Here is a 27,056-nt window from a genome sequence, read left to right as displayed (position 1 = left end):
AAATTTCACACTCGCACTTCGCATTTTCTAATTACACCATCTGTGTCAGACTCTTTCGTGGCAGTTCTGCCCAATCTGTCAAATGCTGCATGCCTATGGGAATGCAGAGGAGCTGAGAAAATCGCCTCCATTTCCCCCACCAGCCGATCCATCACCCCAATCGGAGCTGGGTGGATATATTAGTCTAATTGGTACTGGAATGAAGGTTCCAGACTGCATATAAGATGAGGTGTTTGGGGGATGCAAGACATGAGATTTACAATTTGAATCATATTACAAGGCTTGCCCCAGCTTGTTTCATAGCAAGCTGAGAGCAAGCCATGCATGCAATATCAGCATGCGGAGGGATAAAAAAAGAAAGAAAGAAATGAGGAATATTTAAAAACAAATCATGAATGAGAAGGTGTCTCCTTTCATTACTCTTGGCGTCTTCCAGACATACTAAATGAAAATGATTACCAATAAGAGCAGATGAAAAGAATTCATCCTTGTATTAGAACATAAGGAAAATAAACGTAAAGCATTATGTACGTGGACCTACAAGAGATGGCTAGTTATATTCTAATCAAGTCTTGATCCTTTAAATCCAGCAGCCCTATCAAAATTGCGTTGGATCCTTTCACACTAAACGGGCATTTCTTCCAATCTACAATGCATAATATTAAGTTGCAGAATGTGAGAAGCTGCAGCTTTCCTAGCAGGGCTGGCATTTAAAATTATCTACTTTATCAGTCAACTTCTTCAGGAAAATTCATCTCAGCTTTGTACCTGTGTTTAAAAAAAAATGGAAACTACTATTGCTGGGTGATTCCAATCTGGAATAATATCTCTGCCCCTACGCAGTCACATTTAGAAGTGAAAATGATTTGCACTTCTGAATATGTGAAGAATGGTGTGTCTGTTTATGCTGGGGTCTGCAAGGGAATGCAAAAAATGGTGTGATAAAAGGAAATTCGATTATGCATTGATACTGGCTATATGCAGAAATTGTGAATCATATCTGGGATGCTATGTCATGACATCCCAGTACATTTGCACACACACTGTTGATTTTAAACTTCACATTTCTTTTTTCTGGATAAGAAATGCACCGTGGAGATACATTCAAGTTCATCTCATACATACGTGAGAATTTCTGAGCTTGAACTCAGGTTCCCACCCTTTTTGGATATTGCCCTTGGCTTAAAACTGGTTCACCTAAAGGTTCTTTAATGTTAGAGTATTTAAAAATGAGGCAGAGTTAAAAAAATATGTATCTATGGATGGATTAAAGAACTCTATTTCAAACCTACTTTTCTGAAGAACTTAAGAACCAGGGCTCAAACACATTGCTTTGTGCTTCAGACTTTGGTTTATTTAGTACAGAGCCAAAGGTGTCACTGATGCAAGAATGCTGTTGGCCTGCAGCGTCTGCAGAGTAATGCTACCTGAGCACAATACTTTTAACACCCTTTTCTGCATTCAGAGTGAGCTGGGGAAAGCTGTTCAAATATTCATAAAGGACAGAAGACAAATATTTGGCAACTCCCAACATTTCAGTGCTAAATCATTTAGTAAACACGGGCTAACAGCATTAACACAAGATCAGACAAAACTGCCCAGCACCACTTAGGGCTAGGTCAGCTGAAAGTAACCTTAATGCTGTAAATCAGGCTTTTACTGCCACATATTTGACTGAACTTGTGTCTTTACTTGAACTTTTGAATTTTTCCCTTTCAAAGAAACATTGAAGACAGCCTCAAGGTGGAATATGCCAGAATGACTCCACTTCAGAGGCACAATCAATGAACAGCAATTATCTCAGATATATTTGAGCTTTTTATAGACAAAGACCTTTGTCTGGATGGGTGCTGCGTAACATAATGTGTCTGTATAGGCTACTTCTCTTTCCCCTGTGCATTTTAATTACACTGACAATTTTTTTTCTCCCCAAATAGCTATGAACAGAATTTCAATTACACTTATTCATGAGTGTGCAATTCTCATCCCTGCTTCTGTGAGCCTTGCACACAGGCATTGAGAAGGAGGCTGAGAGCTGCTGAGAGGCAGGCTGGTGTCTGCTGGGGATGCTGCAGGGACCTGCTGCTGCTTGAGGTCTGAGACGGGGCTGCTCAGCACATTTGGCAAGGGATTCACATACAGCTGAGGTGTACAACTGCCTGCCATGTGATAGATGCTTCAAGGACCCTTCCATGCAGGTCTCCGTGGGGTTGAGTCCAGGCTGCAGAGTGGGATAGATGTTCCTCAATGCCCACCCCAAGGGCAGGTGTGCTGGCACTGGAGAGAGGGTAACTGCTGTGCTGAGGATCAGCTGTGTTCTGTAGGTCCTTCAGTGCACAAGCAAAGCAGCTCACCACATTTTTAGAAGGCCAGGAGTTGGGACATAGTCCTCCAACAAGCTTCTTGTTTCTATTAGGAGAGAAGTAGAGGACTGTATATTAGGAGGAAAAACTAAGTGCTTGCCCTAAAGTATAATTGCCAGAATTCAGCCTTTATCTCCCAGCACTGCAGAAACCTCCTTGCCCTCTACAGAGGTCCCTTATGTCCTCCTGCCTTTCCCCATTGCTGAGCCTATGCCACATGCCATCCTCCATCCCCAGTAACAAGCACACACATTTGTAGTTTTGGGGTTAATGGGCCAGTCAGGAAGCACATAGATGCTTCAAGAGCTAGGTTTACTCTTCCCCTATGAAGGGCTCCCATTTTGTTCCTCCTTCAGCTACTGGCTTCAGAAACTATGTGGTGGCTTCACATCTTTGAGAGAGAAATTCCTGTCTTGAGTTATGCTTGGCCTAGGAGTAAAGTTAACGATGGGCAGGAAGATGGAGGCAGCATAGTAGTCAAGCGATGGGGAGAAGGGCACCACAGACAGTGAAAATCAGAGAAACCTCTTTCTGGGGAGCTGTGTGACAGTATTGATAAGGTGAGAGTATGTCAGTGAAATCGGTAAGAGTACAATCAGCATAAACAGCACCAGTTAAACACTGCAGGGTGAAGCTGCGCCAGTGTGCATACATAAAGAGCAACTGTTTATGAAGTGGGAGAAGCTGTAACCGTCTCTCATATGAGATGTCTCTCTGCAGCCAAGGACATATTGACATGCTTGGAAAATCCCCCTTTTCTCTGCAAGGAAGCCCAGGCACAAACTGTCTGCTGTGGGAACGCCAATGAACCTTCAGGCAAGTCTTTCAAAACTAAATAAACATGAAAGAAGAGATTTTCTTGGCTGCTCTTTGTGCCATTGGAAAAACACTACCTGTTTGTTTAAAACACAGTCTGGAGGGAAAGTCCTGGTGTCATCATTGCACTGATGCCCTGTCACTGATACAATTCCATAATGCCACACGATGGATGTATGCAGGAAATATCCTGGTTTCCTGAAAATACATTAAGTTCTCCAGAGGAAGGAAAACAGATTTATTCCTTCTGTGAAATTGGAACAATCTGCTTATGCAAGTGACATGAAAAGCCCTTTCCACTACTTTCTGGTGCTACAGGCCATGCAGAACCAGGCAGGGTGAAGCAGGATGAACTGGATGGGGTTATTCACACCTTGTCTGAAGGATATTCATCACTCCCTGCTTGAACCAAGGCAAGTCCATGGCTTCTGGAGACAGACAGGCTGTGCATGTTGCACTGTGACAACTGAGCTGAAGAAACCTTTGTTATAGGTTATGCTGATAGGTGAGAGGGAACGTGGACTCACAGTTATAGAAATTGCTCTACATTTGTAAACTAAACAGGTATGACACTAAAATCAGTGCTGTGCAGCTGACTTCGATCTATGTTGTGCAGCTCTTGGAGACTCCTTTCAGAGCAGGGCTGTGCCCTCAGTGGAGACAGACAGTTTTTCAGAGCTCATATGGCTGCAGCCAGTAAGTGTATGTACCATTGTGGTTGAATAAATAAATACCCCCAAAAGGTACCTGGTTCGGAAGAGTAAAATAATTAAGAAACATGAAAAACATTACTGTCCATATTCAATTAACAGCTGAAGTATTGTTAGAAAGATAGATCAGTCTGGAATGATCTGACTAAAAGCAACAGTTTAGATAACTTGTCTGATAATGGCATGCACACATCCCATAAAGGCCTAGCAATCCCATATCATTAAGCCTTCAAGGACAAGCATGATTGATGGCAATGTACCTAAAGGAAGCAGCTCAGATGGAAAAACTCCAGTGTGTGCCAGTAAAGTAATTACCTGGGCTGGTAGCTACGCCATGCAGTTAGATAGGACTTGGGCAGACACTGCAGCGCTCTGAACACTTCCCTGGGCCCTTCTGAAAAGCAGCTCTGTGCACCAGCAGCCGAGGTGGCTCTTTGTATGTTACTTTGTACATATTGTACTGAGCTGCAAGATCAATGTCTCTGCCCGTTTACAGTATCTCTGCATTACTTTCACACAGGAAAGGAATATCATGTCCATCTACAGTGACTTTATGCTTTGTGAATTGCTGTGTAAGCTGTTCCAAATACAAGTAAATTCAAGATGCACCAGAAATTTAAATCCAAAGTGTTGCCATCTCCCATATGCAGAGACACACAAGTTGTTTAACAGTTAACGTTCACCAGCTATGAATCTATCCTTCTTATTTTTTTCATATCTGTCTCCTGTTACCATTCAGCACAAGGACTAAAAATAAGTATGTCACAATCATGCAACCCAATCCAAGTAATCAAGCACTCCTATTTCAGTAATGCTCTTTATGTATAAATATTTCAAGAATAAAGAATGTTTTTGAGCTCTCGAGTGCTGAAATACAATATTTACTCTTACAAAAGTAATACTTGGGAATTTAGTGAATCATCTTCCTCAGCTTCTCAACAAATGGAAATGGTATTTTCTTCTCCCTCATTAAAATAACTCATTATAGGGCGGTAAGTGTGTAGAAATGAGAAAGACTGACAAATCTTTTTTGACTTGGCTGTGTCTCATTCCCAAGCACTTAAGCTGGGTGACCCTCAGCTGAGCTCAGTTTTGTTTCCAGTGCAGTATATAAAATCAGGCAACAAAATACTTATACTGAAACTTCTGGAAGATAGTAGTTATTCCTTTCCATCTTGCATCTGTCCCTTGAATTAGCAAAGATCTTCTTAGGTCAAACTGTTTCTCAAGTTAAAGGGATTGAAAATCCAGTGAGGATCATCTCTCTAGAGAATTCCAGTACCACTGAGGCTGTTTAGGGAACACAGAACATCTCTTTTATGATACTTTAACAGATGCCTCTTTTTTCCGACTCCTAAAAATTTGGCTCATGTTAGTCTGAGCCTCAAGGCTAAAGCAAGCCTTTTTCCTGCTGTGTGCTTCCTTCTGCGCACAGAAGTTAAAGTGAAGGATAAAGCCCTGCTTTTTATCTAAACCAGTTTACTTATTTCTAATTTGATTATCTCTTGGTCTATTCAGACATGATGCTTTTGTTAGAGTCAGTGACAAATGTCTCTTGGGAGTGGGACCTGTCCCAAGGAAGATGTATGTCAATACACTTGCTCTCTTTTCCTATCTCTGAATGGAAAATACAGAGCTACTTTAGATAGACAACTAGTAAGATTTTTGTTGCTGTCATTTGGCTTTAGGTTCCTGTGAGTTTACATTTTTCGTATTGAAGATCCTCAATCCTTCAAGCCAAGGATTCAAGATACTGTTGAATTAAAAGTAACACAAATTTTAAATAGTGGAACAGAACATGCAAAGAAGCAGCTGTAATATTAGAAGGAGAGGAGGCATCTGTTTAAAGCCTTAACACTGATAACACAGGGATAAACGAATTTAGTGGAACAGTTCACATGAGCAGTTACTTACATGCTTAAAAGTTTTGGGGAAGGACCTGTAGAACATGACTGGATTTCATGACAATCAACAGAAATCATAAAATATTCCAGCAGTGATGTCAAGACAATGACCATAACCCTGAACGTGTTTGCCATGTTATTCTCATTATTTTTCACAGTGACAGATTTTATTAAGGCTATTTATTGTTAACACATGGGTTCGTGGATTATTAATATTGCCTATAGATATATATGATTCCTGTATTACTGCGCAATATAACTGAAATTTCAGTGGAAAGAGAGACTTGGAATTTTAAATATTGAATTCCAGATGTCTTCTCAGTAGACCTTTACTACACAAAGATGCATTATGCATTTACAGTTTACTACCTGGAGAGAAAAGAATTAATATAGGAGTTGCACATGTCCAGCTTCTATGTCAAACTCAGCTGAGGAAATCACTTCATACCACAGCTGGTCCAAAATCTATCACACTTTTACATTTTTGGCAGGATGTCACCTTAGGCACTGTAAATGGTGTATGTGTGCTATATAATTATATTGTCCATGGATTTATGCACCTGTGTTGCATATTTCATTACATTTTCTTGGCCTGCTTATTAGGACTACATTTTACATGTCTAATAATATGATTCAAATTCTACCAAATATGAAACACTGACTTTCAAGCAGAGCTAAATGAAGCTTAAGTAATTTAACATGAACCAATGGAAGACAAAAGAATTACTTCAATCGTAACAAGGTCACAAGGTTTCTCTTTTTGCTCTTCCACCCGCATTTCCTTTCTCTCTCTCTGCTCATAAAAAAAAAAAATAATAAAAGATTAAGCCAAAGAGAGGCAATTTTTATCCATTTATTTACTGACAATACAGCAGAAAGCTTTTTCCTTTTTTTGGAAAGAAAGCGTTAATGGGACATTTAGAGGAAATCACAATACGCTTGGTATCATTTGCAGAATAAAATCAGAGTCCATACAACAAATATCATGTGTATTTTGTTGTTTCTAAACATCAATCGGCCGTATAAAAAGTGTAATAGAAAAATTAAAAATTTGTAATTACAATGACATAGAGCACGTGCCAGCAACTCTGTGGATGGCTTTTTATCTCATTCCCTTAGTGAAAACAGTTAACTAGGCACTGGTGAGATATTCTGTAACTGCGCAACAAAAAGCTGGCACAACTGCCAAGTGTGGCATGCCAGATGTGTGAATACATTCTGGAGAGCAGTATCAGCAGCTCCAACAGAAAGCCATAGCCATTAATCTAGAGACCTCTGGGAGTTCAGGATAGTGCTGTAAAACCTAGACCCTGCCAAGACTGCATCAGATAAAGCCATCAATGCATTGTAAAAAAGACACAAAACCTATTTCATGGGCTGCACTGATCAAGCAATTACAATCATTGACTACATTAAGCAAAGAAACAGCGGGGTGCCCTATAAAATTGACTGCCAACTTGAATAATCAATAGACTCCATGTAGAGTAAATTAAATAACTGAAAAACTATTTGGAAAAAGCTGAAGTTAAAAAGCCAATCTGTAATCCCTCATCCATGGAAAAACAATCTTGCATCCAAAAGATTCTTTAGCTTGCTTTCAGTCTTGTCACTGGGAAATACAGCTAATAGTAAACTGAGACGTTCTTTAACTATCTCATTCACTAGTTAATAATTGTTCATTTAACCCGGGCATTCATAATCAATGCATGCATTAGTATCATACCTCCCAATCTGCCAGGTTTCAAACATGGGCCTAAATTGCAGGGCTAATATTCAGAATGAGGGAACCTAGAGAAATTGTATGTACTCTGGGAGATTTAAAATGATACAGAATGCTTTCCCTAACACAAGGCATATTCGATTTGGATTGACTCTCCTGATTATTCCCAACATAAACCATTTATAGCAATAGCCATAATTTTGCAATTGATAATAGAATGGATTGGAAATGTTACAATGGAATTTCCCCCCCCCCCCCCCCAAAAAAAGATGCTGATTCATAAGCAAAAAAAAAAAAAAAAGTTTGGGGAAACAGAATGACATTGACTAAATTGCTTTCTTTAGACCAATGAATAAGGATGGTTGAGGGACAAAAATTCCTCCTCTTTCACCCTGGAAAGGCATGCAGGTGAAGACAATGTGCCCTCCCCCCCCCCCCTCCCCCAGCAGTATATAAAGGCAGCTGAACCTGTGTCTTTTTCAAAGACTACCACCCTGATTTTGAATGATTTTGAATGATTTTGAATGAAAAGAAGCCTAAAAATTTCTTTCTCTTTTTTTTCCCCCAATTTTTTTGAAAATTAGTAGAGAATGGCAGCTTAAGTGGCCGCATAATAGGAGAGGGCTGTAGTAGTACTGTTGAAAAGTCTACGTAGGTCAGCTGTCCACATGGAAATTGCTAGGACTGGAAGTGAGGACTTGTATTCAATTGATTGCATTGCACTGTGTCATTGGGTCTCATCCAGGTACCAGTTTGGACGGGGATCATTAACTGTAGACTGTAAGTAGTTCTTTCAAGAGTGATGCCTTCTCTGCAGCATTAGGACTGCCGGAAACACGTTGCAACAGTATAACCAAATTACTGTGTCCTAACACGTCTGTTCATTTTATTAGATCTTCTAGGGCACAGCTTTTTGTTTGCAGTAAAGTAAGTGAAGTATTGGCACACCAGATTTCAGTGTGGGGCAGTACCTCTTGCCCCAGCTGAGCTAAGTACCATTTCTTCTAATTTTATACCCAAAAGAAAGTAGGTTCCTTTTAATTACTGTGGTATAAGTAGCAAGAAATGCCCCATTTGGACAAATTACACTTTCTGATGTGTATGCAAATTTTCTCAGTTTTCATTCCCTTCATTCCCTCATTTTGAAAGAAAAGAAGAAAAGTCTCCACCCCCCCCCCCCCGCCTTTTTTTTTTTTTTTTTTTTTTAATATATTCTTTCTTGGGGGAAAAAAAAAAAAAAAGCCTTCTGTTTTCATTCTCCCAAAGTAGGAAATATCAAAGGCAGAGTTGCAACATATTTTGCTTTTCAGAGAATCCGGAGAAATGTGATTTAGCAGTTTTTCCAGTGGTGCAAATATTTTTTACTCACCTCACACTAACATGATTTTTTTCATGTGGATAAATTAACACGTAAGCAAGGGTGTTAGGCTCTATACCTATGCTAACAGCATAATTTGGGTTCTTCACTGACAAATGTTTTCTTATTTTTTTTAGCTGAAACATAATGTAGAATGTTGAATTCATTCATTTTGGTCTGTGGATTAAAGGAAAACAGATGATCAATTGAAGTTAACTCCTCACTGTACATTGCTTTTCTGTTGTGTTGGAATTTTACTTCTAGAACATATTTAGTATACGCAGAATATACCTCCAAACCATCATCATTGCAAAAAAATTTTTATAAATTAAGGTGTCTGTGAAATCTACAGGACATTAACTCATTTCATCGGTACTTTGAGGATTTTTGTACAAGAAATATTCTTTCTTGGTACAGTTTAAATAAGTTTGAATGAACAACCTGAGATGTCATTATTATCTTTTTTACCTGTTCAAAAAAAGCAGGACAAAACCTCTGAGAACTTGTACCCTATAAGCAAATCACTGCAGCTGCATGTGACAGAAAGAGAAATATCATGAACTAAAAATGATTGTGTGTCGCAATAAAATTTTCCAACTTGTCTGCTGATTAGATGGTAATGCTGCCTATAAAAGTGAGGGGTTGTCTGGGGGGAGGGGAGCACTGTAGAAAACTTGATAAAGCATCCTACTAAAGCCTATTGTATTTACTACTTATTAGATTCTGAACTGAAATAGATCTTGATTGTTGAGAGCTTAGGTATTTAAAAGCCTTAAGATCATCAATTACATTACTCATAATTTCCACATCTGCCTGCTCCCTAGCAATTCAGAAAGAGAGAGATGGCTGTTACAAGAGTCTTTCTGCAACTTGATTACTATGAGTCTCTGTTACAATGTGCACTTGAAATGCCTTTAAGGATTTGAACTCAACAGTAATTTGCAGCTTTATGGAACTCCTACATGGATTGTTTCTTAGTGATAGTGAAAATCAAATGAGTGGAGATGGCCCAAATTACCTGGAAGAAAAGCAGGTCCTTATCCACTCAAAGGAATCCCTACAAGTCTGCCAAAAGCACAGTAAATGCATTCTTCTTTTCTGTGTCATCTGGAAAGTGAATATGTATTTCAAATTAAGCAGAAACTCTGATTAGCTCTGTTATTATGAAGCTAAACAGCAAGATAACTGTTTGCAGAAGGCATTTGAAGGCTGGAGGGAATCTTTCCTCCCTGTTGTGTCACTCTTCAAAATGAATATTTTTTTAACAAATCTTTTTTTTTTTTCTTTTTATTATTTTTTTTCAGAGCACTGACACACTGATCCTATTTTCCATTAAAGATAGTGGAGAGCTACCTGTTGTCTGTCATGAGAGCTGGATTGCATTAATGGAGTGCACTTCTCTCATTAACAAGCATCCATACCCATGCTGCTTAAAGACAGTATAAGGTGTTATTATACTGAGATCACCTGACTCCAGAAACAGAAATACAGTCTTCATTTACTATTCTGGCTACTCCTTTGGTACTACCTTTATTTGAACTTGTTTTTGGAGAGGGTAGAATTCCAACGAAAAGTTGCAATATAGGATGGAGGCCTGTATGTATAATCTTACTGAAATCAGTGAAAGAATCTATAAGATAGTAAGTATTGGAATAAATTTAAGTAAATGCAAGTACTAGACTTCAGAATTTATGTATCTGTTGTATTGTGATGTAGAAAGAGCTCAGCTTGCCCAAAATGGATGAATCAAGTGAAGCATATCACAGCAATAATGTGGAAGCACTCTTAGAGTTTGCAGAGAAAGGAGGAGATAAATAGCAGCATTAGCAGAAATTACTCTTGTAAAGGACAAGTGTAGAATATGCAGTTTCCCTAGTTGACGGCATTTTGGTGTAACTTTTCCCTCTGGGCAATCTTTTTCTCCTTATGTTGAAATATCTCAGTATTTTTCATGGAAGAAAATTGCTCTCACTGCTACTTTACTCAATGTTACTTTTTTTATGTCCATAGATCTTGAGTATATATAATTTTCTAGTCATTTCACTTTAACTGATTGTGGAAATCACACCCATTATTAACATCTAATGTAACAAATAAGACTCTTGGTTTAGTGCTTTCCTCCTTGTATCCGTCCTTCATGAGAGGAACCATGAAAAATTCCATACAAATGGCAAAATGTCAAAGTTAAGCCTCCAAATATCAGGAGATGGGCAACAGGGATGGTGAGTTGTCTTTCCTAGGGAAGAAATATTGAAAGAAAGGTAGGGGAAAGGAAAGGTGAAAGAAAGCATGGGTACAATAAAAGAAGTTATAAAGTCTCAAGGAAAGTACATGAAAGTGATGGAAGGGGCCATAGGAGGAGAAAAATGAAAAGGGAACGCATTATAATGAAGTAATAGGAGAAGATATGTCTAGGAAGAATAACTGTTTCTAAGAAACATTATCACCACTGATAAATGTAAGCAAGAATGCTGGGGCAAAGAGAAGGAAAACCATCAGCTTCTATTTTAAAATATTGCTTGAAAGTCAACTTTGCAAAATCCTGCAAACCAGTATGTTGATGACACGAAGTTAAACTCTGACTTATGGCTGTTCATCCAAGGCACCTACAGTAGTATAAGGCAGGGAGATGTCAGTTCCACCCATGTAGGACGGCTTCATCTCATTGCACCAGGCACATTCATGATTTACACTGGTGAATATGAAAGGAGAGGGAGGCTTTCTTCCTGAAGAAGTGTAACAGCTCAACCAGAATGCAGCACAGCTCATTCTGCCCTGCAGTGGAGAAAGTCTTTGTGAATGCTTACTTCTTCTGAAAGACATCTTCAGAAATCCAAACAACTGTTTTCCAAGAATAGGTCTTACTCTTAATAATTTGGGCTTTTATTTTATTTCCTTATGCTTTTACAATAAGATGGAGCCTCAGGTTCTCATATGGCAGGAAAAGTCTGCCATTTTATTTCTTTTTAAGTTTCACAGTTGCTATTGTTTTTTGGTCACCTATTTGGTAGTGTGTAAAAGGTGATTTCTACCTCTTAATGATTCTGTATTCATTTGTATAAATATGAAGATAAAAGTGTTACCATTAAAAACACAAGTAAAAGCAGCTACATTTTCTCAGGGAAATATATCTGATGATAAATGCATTCTACTGAATACACCACTTCTGTGACAATTGTATGGACTTTTCTGAGTGTTATTTATAACTAACTGCACTTATATTTTGGCTTTTCATTTGAGTGGTTCTTCCTACAAATTTAGAAACAAATTTTCTAGAAAGTTCAAAAGCGTAGAAAAATATGCTTCTTCTCTAACAGAAATTCAGGGAAAATGGAAAATATCAGCAGTACTGAATTGTACTGAAGCTAAATACTATTTCCTCATATAACTTAGCACATAGAAACACTATTAAGTGCGGTCACAAAGTAAGCATGAAATGAGTAAGAGTACACTGACAAGAATACTTTAGATTAGAAATGAAGCTGTGCTCCACACTAATGGAATTAATCATGTGTTTTATCAACATCAGAAAATGGGTGAAGTCTGAAAATGATGAAAATTGAAAGAATGAATATTTTCCTCTTGGAAACAAAAACTGAAACAGATGTAAGCAGACACTTAAGATGAGACTTATCTTACTTCATTTTACTCACCTAAATGTTAAGACACTAATTTAGTTTAACTGTCTAGGGTGTCTTTGTGCTTAATAGAGAGAAAGAAAGACCATCAGAAACTGGATCAACTTATGCCCCAGCCCATCTCAGATTAATGGGATGAATCACTCACCAGAGGTGCATTAAGCAGAGCAAATACCCTGGACTGAACACCTGATTTTCCAGTGTCTGAAGTTAGGTTTGGGTCTCTCTACTCAGAAATGACTCACAATCTTTATTCCAGAAAAAAATCTTTGAAATAAGCACTACCATTTCTACATATAGTCATGATAATATAGCTTAGTTAACATAGAAGGAAAGCCCACAATAAATAATGGGCCATAATGTACAGATAAATGCATAATTAAACATTTTAATAGCTTACCACTGTTCTAAAGATACCTAATATTTGATGCTGGTGGGAGAACAAGAAACCAAAAGTAACAATAATTACATCATTTTAAGCCTTACCTTAAGGTTTATCCTCTCACTCTGAGAGAAAATGTCATATGGAAATTTCCTTTGTTATTTTGGGTATTCATTGAAGGCATGCTACAATTTGGGCTTTCTTCTAGTGTGATCTTTTTGTCCTCCTAAAATTTAGAGGTTAGTTTGTTTCTTGACCTTTTTCATGAGTTTTTCATGAGAGAAACTCCTCACAAGAAAATGTAAGTTATAGACAGAAGCCTATATTGGTAGCCTTAAAGCCAAATTAAATAGAGAGAGGTATAATAGAGAGAGGTATAAAAGAAGAGAGGTATAAATACCAAACATTTTCCATTGAGAATGGTGGTTTCTGCTTGGACAGTTGGTATGCAGAATTAGCGCTGGCAGTATTGAGATTAAAATGTGAAGTGCTATGTTCCATCATTTGAGGCCAAAACAGCATTAGAGAACACTGAAAAATAAGAAGTCTAATTGGTGTGATAGACCTGAAAAGTAGAGAGTGATTGTTACAGACTTGAGTAATAAAGTATTATTCAAGGAAATGCAAAAGATTTCAAAAAGACATGTCTGTTACTGTGTGGTGAAGGTGCAAGTCTTGCAAAATCAAAGTATAGCAGCAGGTACTAATATCCACAACAGAAAAATTTTTGCTATTTTCATGAGGATGGCCAAATTAGTCACTGAAATAAACAATAGTCACTTGATATAATAAAATAATCATCAGGAAAATTTGTAATACAGAGTGCAAGGAACTGTTCAAATGTATATTATGGAAAGCTGGGAAACTCATATTTGGAGCTAGGCTTCTGAATAGATGGATGTCAACAGGAGCTGCTATGCAATCATCACATTATGCCATGTTTTCAGACTTCCATGTTGACCAAATAAATTAATTGTTTGATGAATCTTCTTTAAACTGCTTAGTGAATCAAAGAACCAAAGTCTGTTAGAGATCCTGACGATGACTGCCATAATGGACTTCGGATGAATTCTCATTTTTGTTCGGGTAAGTGCACTAAGATGGATTAATTAAGAGATAGGTTAAGGTACTGACCACTAACAGTGATCAGTATTGACAGAGCCTTGAAAAAAGAAACAATTAACATGAAAGAAAGCCTCTGGTTTTTTCATTCACTCTCTTCAGTCTCATTTTCAATCAGCCGCACAAAGGAGACATCACAACATGCCGTGTGTGATCGATCAAAGCATGTTTTTTAACACTGTGAATGAAACAAACTTTGAGAAACTTTGTTTGCAGTCTGTGTAAAGCTCCTTGCCTTCCAAATCTCTTGAATGACAGTTCTGAGCTATGCTGAACAGAGTTGAACTGAGTTTCAGCTGAGGCCATGGTAAGTACTCACAACCTGCAGCATAACTTTTATACTCTGAAAAATCTGAGTCCACTTATCTACATATATTTAAAATGGTTTAAACACCATGGATACTAAAAGTGTAGTGCATTTTGCAAGTGGAGAAGATGCCTCAATATCTGAAGCTTCATCAAAAACAGGAAAAAGATTGTATACTCAGCTCTACACAGAGCTTGGTATTCAATATCATATTTCTGAGTGAACAACCCAGGTCTGTTATATGTTGAGTTGTTCAAAGCAAAGACGAGATACAGTACCATTCCAGAATCTATGAAATTGTCACCCAGAGCTGTTATTTCATAGCTGTGCCCACTGCCATGGAAATGAATAAAACCAGTGAAAAGCAAGTCAATTCAGAGAAAGTCTTATGTATTATTTTGCTGACTAAAAAAAAACAGCAGTTCTGATTCTTGTTTAGGAAAGTCAGTGATACTATCCAAGCACATGCTGCTCTGTCACTAGTTTTGTGGGTCATGGTTCTAATATAGCTGAGCTACAGATCTCATAAAACCAAATGTAAACAACTTTCAATATCATCTAAATCTTATGCTGAGATTGAGAAGTCAGATTAAGTATTAACTGAGGTCTTGAGGTCAAAATATTAATTGAGATTTCAGGGGTATCGTTTTAAAAAGGAAAAGATTAAAGTGAATATGAGATAGTTATACATGAACATGCAGAAGCATATCAATGTAAAGAAACATTAAAAAAGAATTTTTAATTGATAGGCCCATAATCACAATTCTCTAAAAGAAATCAGCGCACCCAGCATGAAACATATGAGTTTTACAAACATCATTTCATTTTTTTTTTATTACCTAGGAGCATTAGGATATACTTCCTTGACTCCATAATAATTGCTTGCAGTTAATTACAAATGAAACAGAAGTGCTGGTAATATTAGACTTGCACCCTGCATAAAGCTAGAAATTACTGCTATTACTCTTATTTGCTGAGAATATTGGGTCATAGATGCTAATTAGCAGTTCACAGCCCCCTACAGGAAAAAACTCATTATTATGAAAATCTGTCTTGGTAGCCAAAGCCACCACTCATGTCACTGTGAATGTTTTTGTCAGAGCAATTATAAGGTATGACAAAACTTAAGATTTACTTTTGTATGAAGAAAATTCTGAAGGTTAAAAATACAATGTGCTAATCTAGATATTAATTGTAGTATGAAAAAAAAGAAATTCTGACCTATTTCCTCTTAGTAAAACCTCACTGTATATTGGGTAGAAAGACAGCAAATTTTTATTAAATGTTCACACAAACAATATTTCTTTCAAAATACATAAAATATAAAAGAAGTCTCTCCACAGGCAAATAACAAAGTAAAATGAGACATAAACAGCTAACGGAAATTAATGTTGCCGGGTCATATACCTACTGCAAGGAACACAATTTATTATTCATTAGTAATTTGGGGGGAACATTTCATTTTCTCATAAACAAGAACCTGATTCAGGAAAAAAAAAGAAAAAGAAAAAGAAAAAAAAGAAGAAAGAAAAGTAAAAGAAAAAGAAAAAGTAGAGCCTTGTTTACCCAGAGGTTATTTGAAAAATATGAAGAAGAAAACAGTGCTTTTGTTTGATTTATTAAACTGCTCTCTCCACAGCACATGCAAACAGCTTTGTGTGCTTGGGGGAAAGGAGACAGTGAATAAAAGAGCAGCTAATTGTAATGCCAAGCTGAATTCTGCTTGTTTGAGGAGAAGGAAATTTCTGTGTTGGATTGAAGCAGTGGCACTGGAGCAATTCTAAGTCATTCAAAGATGTGGAGCAGTTATCACTATCTTACCAGCCTCTGTAAAGTGGCCCTACAAACAAACGAGTGTAAGCTAGAAGTCAATATTTCCACAGCTTTGGGTGGCAGAAAAAGGTTCTCTTCCACAAATGCCTTAAAGAGATGAATCCACACAAAGTCATACACATTCAGCCACTTATTGTTACATCGAATATGGAAAATGATGAAGAAAAAGCAGAAAATTGAATTATGTATTGATTCTATTAATGCTATAAGTTATGGTAGAAGATCATATGAATTGTGCCACACTTTAAAGAAAAATGATTCCTCAAAATCGTTCTCTGCTCCATCTGCATTGGGCTGATCTTCATTTTCTGCATAGCTAACTGGATTTCCTTCAGTGTATTACCAAACAACTGTGCTGCTTACCTATTAATGACAATTAGCTTTCTTTGATTAGGGAAGGTTTCATTAGCTAAAATTAAACAGAACAATGCACTATTTGGAGACATATAATAAGACTTAGAATAAAAGAAAAAGAAGAACATTTTGTCTTAAAACTGGGAAATGAAACAAGCTGTGCAATATACTTTTATAGAATTTGCTATCCATATAACATTTGGCGCTGTCCTAATCCTCTGATACTCTGATATGAAACCTGGAACTGCAAATGAAAACAACTGAATTCCAGCTTGCTCATACATTACAGGTCTTGTTTCAAAAATAGGAGACCTATGTGAGCAAACAGAAAAGAGTCCTAGTGCATTTAGGAATGCATGAAGCAGTATACAAGGGCTATATTATAAAGAGTTATGTATGTTTTCACAGTGATTTAAGAAATTATAGCTTGCCTGGCCACCCAGAGCTATTCTGCTTCACAGAATACTCCTGTTCTACCACAATATTTTAGCTACAACTTTCAGGACATACATTTGAGGCATTGCTTAGATAATACAACATGTCAGTGAATTAATAAGGCACACTTCAAGGCATAGTTTAACAGGCCTCTAAGAAACAAAAAAAGAAAATCAAATTCTGGAGACAAGTGGATTTTCTATGTTGCTATATCATAGACAACCAACCCTGTAAATCTTTACTCATTCAATTAGCCCTCATTCAGTTGAGTGGGAAATTTGCAAAATTAGGTTCTAAATAATTGCTAGCAGTCTTTTTTTTTCTGACAACCAAGGTCAAATGTCACTCCAATCTAAGCATTGTGAAACCAAGGTATAGAAACAACACTCAGTGCATGATGGTGTACTTGGTTGGTTGCCAACCCAGAATGAGAAAGCATAGAGATGGGTACATCTGGGCTAAGACTGAGGAGCTGAGCTGGAAATCACCCACAGCTGACCCCAGTTCTACCTCTATACCATATTCTGTGTATGTCACCTTTTACAAAGTCAAGACCTTATTGGAATCAGAGAGGCTCAAGGCTAGGGTTCATGCTAATGCTCTTTGGAAAGATCTGGTGGAGATAGCCTACCTCAGCTGTCTGGCCAGTGACCCATGGCCCATCCCAGCAGTCTGTGTATGCTCTGAAGAACAGTTCTCCATGGGCTCCCCTCTTGTATCAGCTAAGGATTATGCTTAGTATGCCTTTACTGTAAACATTCCCTTACTCTGTGCATCTAGATGATGCTCTTAGTTGATCAGCAATAAGAAAGTGCCTTTTTCGTCTTACAAGATACCATAATCAGAGCTTGATTCCAGAAACTTGAGTATTTATGTTTCTATATTAAAATGGGAAAAGTAATACTATATATATAGTGTGTATATTTATTGTTATTATTATTATTATTATTATAACCAGGTGTAATTTAATAACACATGATGCAATGCTGTAACTCCGAATCCAAATATTTCACCGTTATAAGTATATCCCCAAAATACTGCAATTCAAAATCTGTCCTGATATGTATTGTTATTACCACATTAACAGTCAAATTAGAATTATTTCCAGATCTGTGGGTTGGGCCTCCTGTACAGTTTTCAAAACATCTCTGTGATAAGCCCTCAAGATATTCAAGCTAAGATTCAATTGCATTTGTAAACTAGAGCTATTAAGACACATCTTGTGTTTATATGTAGATCTCTTTATAAATATATGTACATGTCACTATCACTATTTTATAATCCCACAGCTAAAATCAAATTGTATTAGCATGTAAGAGAACATTTCTCTTCCTGTGAATGCAGTATGATTCTAAAACAGTGGAGACTATAGCTCTACTGATTTATCTCCCCCAAATTTCTTCAAGATTCATCAATATTAGATTACTTAAGTCAGTTAATTCAATCAATTAATTGATTTTCATGCAACTCATGTTAGAGTAACAAGTCAGTGAAGGCTTCTGTAGGACTTCACTTCCTCCATGAATTTGTTTTGAATGCCTGTTTCACCATCTTATAGATTACTTTCACCCTCAGACAAATAGAATGGGTTAGATATAAGGCTCTACAGATTTTTGGAGCTAAAGATCTTTAGAAATCAACTGGAGAGAAGGAAATAAGGGTTTTTTCTTTATTGTTTCTCTGTATTTGTGTACACAATTATGAAAGACTTGAAGAATTTTCTAAGCCAAAAAAAAAACCACCATCCTTAACAAAGTAAGAGAGAGATTTTTGCCTGTTTTAAAGTAGCATAATGCTAAAAATCCAGGTCTTGTCTACCCTAGAGGACAGCATGTTAATTGCAGAACTAGTCAAATAGTTACATCCTGAGAGAATAAAGAAATCTAACAACTCAGAAAGCAAATGTTTTTAGCTAGATTTTTTCCTTTCTTAACATCCATTTAACTCCAGTAACAAATGAACACTGATGAAAAATGATGTCTTTGTTAAAGATTCAACACCTCTGGAGAACCCCAAATAAGCATCTGAAATTCCCCAAGAAAGTTCTTCCACAAACAAAAGGTTAATTACATTTTAGTGTGTATCTCTGGGTGAAGGCTATTTTTCTGCCATGCAATTACAATAAGAGTAAATTGAAGGGTTTCAGGATTTCAGGAGTTTGATTGATGTGTTCATTAATTCACCCTTTCAAACTGAGGAAGAATCAAATTTTAAATATTTTATTAATCATTTGAATTTTTCTTGAGGTCATTTTTCTATTGTTCTTTTGTCTGATTGATTGGTACCTGATGGCTGGATCAAGGTATCAAAGTCCATTTTTGTCCTGATCTTCTGAAGAAATTAAATTTGTTTATTCACACAGTTGAGAAGAATTTCTTGCTTGCAATCTTTGATCTTTTGGGCCATTTTTAACAAAACTGGACAGAGTTGTAAGAGTTCCCACTGGAAGCACAAAGTGTTGCCAAATTTAACTTCTGATTAGACACCAAAGTCTGCTGAGGGATGCACACCTGTAGGAAACCAAGATCCTGGTTTATAACTCTGATGCACATCAACTTTTGGTTCATTGTTTTCTTTTCTTTCTTTCTATCCTCTTTCTTTTTTTGGGGCGTTAGAACAAAGAAGAAAACAAAAAATGTTACATGGACAATGACATTACAGTTCATACACTGATCAGCTGACAGATCTCAGACTCAAAAATTAGATTTACTTACCCTCAGATAAGAGCGATGTAACACAAGCCTTATGCTTCTTACCTAGAACTACTATCCTGCATGAAAATGCTGCTATTTGCATCTTATGTGGAATTTTCATGCGAAGACACTTGTACATGGGTGTATTTCCTGCTCAGACCTGAAATAATGGCAGCTACCAACACATCTATCACAGCTGTGGGTTTAAATTGTGGTTATGATCTCACTGACCACAACCTGATGACATTCTTTAGCTTTATTATGGGGATCTGACAGTTCCTCCAATCTCATCTACTGATTGTTCTGACATTAGTTGCAATGCAAACAGAAAGAATTTGTTCTCCAGGTAAATGTTCTCCAGCATTGATATATACGTGCAACAGTTTGCTCCTGCTGCCTGAGTCTACAGAAATGTATGTGACTGCTTCATTCAGTCAGAAAAGCCAGTCAAATCACAGACTCATTTCCAACTATTTTCTTTTTCCCTTAGCAGTTATATACTTTTAAACTTATAAGGATGAAGGATATTTATGTGCAGGTCACTGCAGAAGGAGGACCAACTGCCCAGGGATACTGCAAGTGAGGAAAGGAAAAGGAGGGGTGATGGTATTCAAGAATATTACAGTAGCATTTATATCTCCAGGAATCAGAACCCTAACCTTCTTGGAACTGTACTAATTCTTTGAAATGTCAGAAGCAATATTTAGGTAACAGTTACAAGATCCTCCTGCACCAATTTCTTGACTTCCTTTGTTGGATAGCCCAGAAATGCTTGGAATTAGTCTAGAGCATCTTCAAGCCTAGACCCAGTTATATGCAACTGAGGGGATCCCAGAGGGAACTCTTTTCAAATCTCTTTACTGAGGATACATTTGTTCCAATTTTCTAAGCAACTGGCTTGGAGGAGGTCCCGGATGTGTGCCAGTCCCTGAACAGATTACTAAGTCTCAGAAGAAGGAGATGCCAGTAAAAATTATGCCTGTTTTCCAGACCATAGGCTTTGATTGAGGGAAATGTTTAAATGCGTGCTTGCAGCAATAGAGAAAATTAACATACAGCAACATGCTGTCCTGCATGGCAGGAATGTAGTCCAGCTGTGCCGGATTTCTATGAGAGATAGATGTGTTTTCTATGGAGAGCTTCTTTTTGTTCACTAAAAGCTGAGAATTGAGGGGAAGAGGAGAGGGAAGAGAGGGAGAGGAGTTACTGACTCTCCCTTTGAAGATGTTAATAAGATCATATTTTGATGTTGTATTTTGAAATAAGAGGATTCCCTTTTTCACTGTAAAATGTGCCATAAAAATGACACCACTATTTATTGCAGAGCATTAACAAAGACTTTATGTCTATTATTTAACATGTGAAAATGTTAGCTATATATACCACTCTCTCAGTGGAATTATGTGGAAGTCAAAATCTGCGACTGTCCTCTACCAGCTTAAGCCCAGATGTTTCACTTTCCAAAGGATCATGGAAAAAAAAAGAAAGGGACCAGTGAAAAATGCTTTATCAGATGCTGACCTTCTGGCGGGAAGTCAAAACCATCTTGTGGGAAAATGAATAACTCCTAGCTCTCATTCTCTATGCTGTTCATAGACTTGTTCTACCTCCTTGCTCTTGCTAAGCTTTTATTTCATGCAGGACTTACAGTGATATCAGGCGTCCATTATATTTATTCCCTTATGTTTTTACAGATACATATATAAATATACGTACATAAATCTCCAAATCTAATAATTAGATTCTCCTTATGGCAGCACTTGTTCCAACTCAGTCTGCTGAAATCGTTAAAAAATTCTCTCTGCCAAGTGAAGCCATGTTTAGTCAAAAATTTTCCAAATATATCTGAAATAGTATGTCTTACTGGAGATAGAACATCTTTCCACAGTTGTACTGAGTGCAGCCTCAGCAAGTTTGTAGACTGCACTAAGTGGTGCAGTTGATACGACAGAAGGAAGGGATGCCATCCAAAGGAATGGCTTTGAAGTAACAGATGGGAGATTTAGGTTAGATGTTAGGAGGAAATTCTTTACTCAGAGGGCAGTACTGCCTTGGCACAGGCTGCCCAGAGAGTTGTGGATGCCCCATCCCTGGAGGCATTCAAGGCCATACTGGATGCAGCCCTGGGCAGCCTGAGCTTGTGGGGGGGCAGCCCTGCCTATGACAAGGGGCTGCAACTAGATGGTTTTCGATGTTCCTTCCAGCCCAAGCCATTCTGTGAATCTACAATTCTTTAATTCTATGGTTCTGTTATCAAACAAAGCATACTCAGTATGTACATAAGCCTGAACAAAGTCTTCAACCACTAAAAGACAATGAGCATCCAGAATAAAACAAGTATTGGATTCCATTTTATCATGATGTATTATTTTCTCCTTGGTGTATTAAAGTCTCATCAGAGAGTCCTATCAGATTTATAGGTTTCCTACAACTGTATAAGCGAGTAAGTAGCACTAAAGCAGACTCTGTCTTGCTCAGGACAGGAATTACATTGTGACTGTAGAGTAATAGGAGCTTAGTACAAAGTCATTATCAGACACATATTACAAATTCAATATGTGTTGCACATAAAATATGCATGATTTCTCCTTACTGTATATCATGTACCAAAAATATAATGTGTTTCTGAGGCAAGAATGAATTTTAAATGAAAAAATTTATTGAAAAAAAACCACCAGTTCTCCTGATATAGGTAAGTAGAACTTAAAATTGAAAATGTTTCACAACCATCCATTAAAACATGCTTTGAAATATTCTTAGAATCCAGATTTCCTGCTAGGGAAATGAAGTAGAGTTAAATATTCTAAGCAGGAAGCTTGCCTGGTAGACATTATTTACCACTAGAAATTTTTATGACATAAAAAGATGATAATTTACAAGGTAAACACTCTCACCCTCAAGTCTGGAACAGTACAGATAGCATACAAAAAGCTGCCAGTATACCATTGTATACTGTTTTTTTCTGCACGGAAATGCTTGCCTGTTAGAAAGAAGATGATGGGAAATGAAAAGGACAAAGTCTTGGAAAAGATTGGTTGGTATTTTGTGATTGTGGGTCTTTTTGTTTTCACTAAAGTGAAACTTTCTGGAGGGTTAATCTGTTTTTGTTCTAGCTCCTACTCAAGCAAGAATCACAAGGAAGGGGTCAGAGCAGCTATTCCAGGCATCAGTGTATGGCCACCTCACGCTACACATTCAGGCAGTACCACAGGGCAAAAAACCTCAGCAACTCTACTTTATTCTAAGGGCTGTGGCAGCACCCAATATAAACAGATTTATGTACTGCAAAGAGAAAACTATGCCACTTGTAAGGTTGGAACATGAAATCTAAGCCATCTCTGTTAGAGAGAAATTCCCATAGGGAAAACCTGACTCCAAAGGCTAGAGCAAATATGGGCTGAAAGATACTTCCTATGAGAGGGCTAAGAAACACTTCTCTGTAGTGCAGGAAAAGTGTGAAGAAAATGGAGCTCTAGAGAGAGTCCAGCAGGCTGAGAAGATGATGAAAGGACTGGGCACTCTCCCATGAGGAAAGGCTGAGAGGTGAGACTGTTCAGCAGAGAGAAGAGAAGGGATCTTAAAAATATGTGTAAATTCCCAAAGGGAGGGTGCAGAGATGGTGGATCCAGGCTCTGTTCAGTGGTGCCTGGTGCCAGGACAAGAGGCCATGGGCACAGGCTGGAGCACAGGGACTCCCTCTGAGCACCAGACAGCAGTGCTGTGCTGTGCAGTCCTCAAGCACTGGCACAGGTCGCCCATAGGGTCTCCTCCTTGGAGACCTTCAGAAGCCGCTTGGCCATGGGCCTGAACGCACTGCTCTGGGTGTCAGTGCTAGAGCAGGGGATAAGCAAGTGGCTCCAGAGGTCACTGCCAACCTCAGCTATCCTGGGATTCTGTGAAGTAAGACATATTCTTATATATACCCCTAGCAGTTTTACACTTGTGCCTCCCAGCTCACTGTGGAGGTGTGTTTGTGAGGCTGTCTGTGATTCTAGATTGCCCCAGTGCTGTTTCAGACATAGACATGCAGCACCTGCCTACCCCTTCCTGAAGTGAACTGATAGAGCCACAACTCAGGAGCACATCGGCCCTCTATGAGGCTGGGAAAGCCTTTAAGTACAATTTTTGAAATACATCACTCTGCTTGTCAAGGCTTCTGTCTGTCTACATGGGGAAGTGTGCTGCCTAAGTGCAGAGGAAGTTAATTATGCACAGAATAATTAATAGCAATTTACTTAGCGCATCTATATACTTACTTGCAGAAATAGGAAGCATGTTTGAAGTGCTCCCATTGATTTGAGAGAAAGCTCACTTTAACCAGTGCTCCTCCACCCATGGACTGGTAATGCAAGAAAGCTGTGATCAGTGGTATTCTGTCAAATGAATAAAGGCGATCACCAGGCAGTATGTACCTTCATTGATTTGTAGGTCAAGATTTACGAGTCCATTATGTTTTAATAGTAAGCTGATAGGCTTATGCTATGTGATGCTCAGGAGAATTGCAGAAGGAAGAAAACCTACACCATTTCTCTTACCTTCTCCAGCCTAAAAGTTAACAGTTCATGCCTCTGAATACTTGTTAACAACCTGCTCTCCAAAAATGTATTCAGAAAACCTTGGCAGATTGCAGTTGTTCACAGCCTTTGCAGGAATTATAGAAACTGTCAGTATGACTGCTATTAACATAACAATATCAGAAAGGATCTGAGTTACAGCAATGATGTGAGGCCTGGCCAGAGCATGCTCCTCGTTGTATAGCTCTCACAAGGAGCAGCAATCCTATTATTTTGTCACAAAGGTTGGAACATGTAGCTGAAAAAAGCCAAGATACCAATCTGAGTAAATATTTTCCATAAGAACCGACGTCCCCCCTTCTCTGGAAATAGAACATACAAGGTGAGAAGTGAATGTATGCTCATTTGTAGTGTTGGCTGGGTGATTTTCTTTGCAGATCCACCTTAAATCCTTTTTTTTTTTTTTTTTTTTTTTATATATATTCCCTTAAAGCTGCACATCCCAGCTGGCATGTCCCAATCCTATAAACATCTCAATATAATACACCATCATTGTCTGATGTATGAGCTTCCATTTGGTGTACCATGTCCAAAGAATATTTCTTTATGCTCAAATGACTCATCTATGAGGAGATTAATCTCTCTGGGGGAGAAATTGGTGTCTCTCCTGTGGAAGCAAGTTGCTGTGCACACATTAGCTGCAGATCTCACTTGTGCTCTTAATATTCAGGGTACAGCTTCTATCTGCCATAAAAATCCTTTTGTCCTTCCCTAACTTAGAGTCGTTTTCCAGCCCTGCTTGCAAAGCAAAAGAGAAAATTTAAAGCTAATCCTTAAGATAATAGAGTGAGGTAGCACGCTCTGTGATACTGTTCATACTTAACTCTCAAGCTTGTTTGCCATTCTTTCTGGGTGTCAGGTAGTCTTTCCTACCCTTTTCTTCAGCCTGCAGCTCTCAGCAAGACGACACAAATGGCTGACTTTACTGAGCGAAGAAGGCACCAGCTTTGACATAGATCATCCTGATTCTCAAAGAGGTGAGGGTTAAGCCTACACCATTTTGTTTGTTCGCAAAGCAAGATCTAACAGGCCACTTCTGCTTTCAAGAGAAATGAAAGCAAAATAAGTATATATCACTCGATGTACATTATCTCTTCCTTGTTGGCTAGGAAATAAAATTTGTGTTCCAAATATTTTCAACAACATGAAAACTTCTTATGAGCTTTCTTACTCGTCCTTTTTGCCTGAAACCCTGCTCTCCCATCCAGTGAGCAACGTCAGAAAGCAATAGAGACAACTAGTATTACATATAAACTTGCAGATACATTAAGTCACACTGCAAAGTGCAATTTAAATATCAGCCAGAGCATTTCCCCCAAAAGGAGACTTTATCTACACAATTAGATTTAAAGTCACAGATTTAGTTCTGTGCAGCTTTGTCTTTTATTTAAACCTTTCAAAAACTTGAGGCTGTCACAGCCACTGCCAGTAGGTAATCTTGAGCTATTAATTAGTACACCCATGTTTTCTTCACAACAAACACTTTAATTTGTGCTTTAAACAGTGTTCATGATATTAGCCCTTTGCTCCTGCTTTACTTTTGTTTGTGTGATATACATTACACATGAGAGAGTCCTACGCCCATATGTCCACAAATTGCAGTGGACATATGGCAGCATGCAGAGAAAAGGTCTTTTACATTTTGTATACAGAAGCCCTTGCAACCATTATCATGAAGATATTACAGTATCCCTTTATGTCATGTTGCTATTTTGTCAAGTTTGCATTGTGTATTTGAACCTTCTCATCTGGCTTGATTTATTTAAATTGTAGGTATTGGGTTAGTCTGTTTGTAACAATGTGCGGAAATTGCCCCAGTAATAATTCCTGCAACAAAAATCATTTAGTTGATCACAAAGAAATGTTGGTTATACTTGAAGTAGAGAACAATAAAATATTTTATTTTTAGACATGTATTGAACGCTATTTGTCATTAGTTACCACTTTAACCCAATAGCAGTTAAAATAGCAAGTTGGTTTGAATTGGCATTTCCTGGAAACAAAGGAATGTTTTAAGAGGGGATGTACAAGGATGCTGGCTGTCGGGCATTCAGATAAAAAAAGCAGTCTCAAGGATCAGTGATCTATTCCTTCCTGGATAGCTCAGAGGAGCCAGCACACTGCTTTGCATATCACCAATAGTCATGGATATACCAAGCTCAGAAGCAACACCTGTATGAATGTAGGAGCCACTGGATGTACAGCCACATGGGCACTGCCACCAGGGAACTTCCCACCACCCCCTAGTGTCTAATTCTCAACATTTTCCACGGCTCATGGCCCTTCCCTTCCCTTCCCTTCCCTTCCCTTCCCTTCCCTTCCCTTCCCTTCCCTTCCCTTCCCTTCCCTTCCCTTCCCTTCCCTTCCCTTCCCTTCCCTTCCCTTCCCTTCCCTTCCCTTCCCTTCCCTTCCCTTCCCTTCCCTTCCCTTCCCTTCCCTTCCCTTCCCTTCCCTTCCCTTCCCTCTTCCCTCCACTCCCCTCACCTCCTGCTCTGCTGGATTCTGGTCCCATGGGACGTCCCTCAGGCACATCTGGGTGCAGGCTCAGTGCTGTTCTACCATGTATGGGTTGTCAGTGACTCCCAGAGCATCACATTCTGCACTGACTCTCCTACTTTACACCTGACATAATTTATGAAATACAAAAGAGCTTCTCTTGACACTATGGTAGAGGTTGGCAAGAGTGGACCCTTCTCTCATTGTTGCAATGATTACTGCCAGCTGCATAAAAGGCATTTGCAGTCTTAGAAATAAAAGCAAAGCAAGATCTGGGCAAGTAATTTCTCTGGAGAGACTTATTTAGACATACCATTTTGAGGGAGAAAAAGACAAAAGTCAAAGCTTAGAA

General features: G+C 38.2%; 1 protein-coding gene across 1 annotated transcript in view; it reads right to left on the bottom strand.

The window, feature by feature from the left end:
- The window catches only part of RBM12B (RNA binding motif protein 12B), a 1,112,412-nt gene that overhangs the window by 566,349 nt on the left and 519,007 nt on the right, over positions 1-27,056 (bottom strand). The gene's annotated exons all lie outside the window — the stretch shown is intronic.

Source organism: Lagopus muta, chromosome 3, assembly GCF_023343835.1.
Source record: "Lagopus muta isolate bLagMut1 chromosome 3, bLagMut1 primary, whole genome shotgun sequence".
In the NCBI taxonomy this organism is placed as follows: Eukaryota; Metazoa; Chordata; class Aves; order Galliformes; family Phasianidae; genus Lagopus; species Lagopus muta.
The sequence above is the reverse complement of the archived record's forward strand: the minus strand, read 5'-3'. Positions and strand labels throughout refer to the sequence as shown.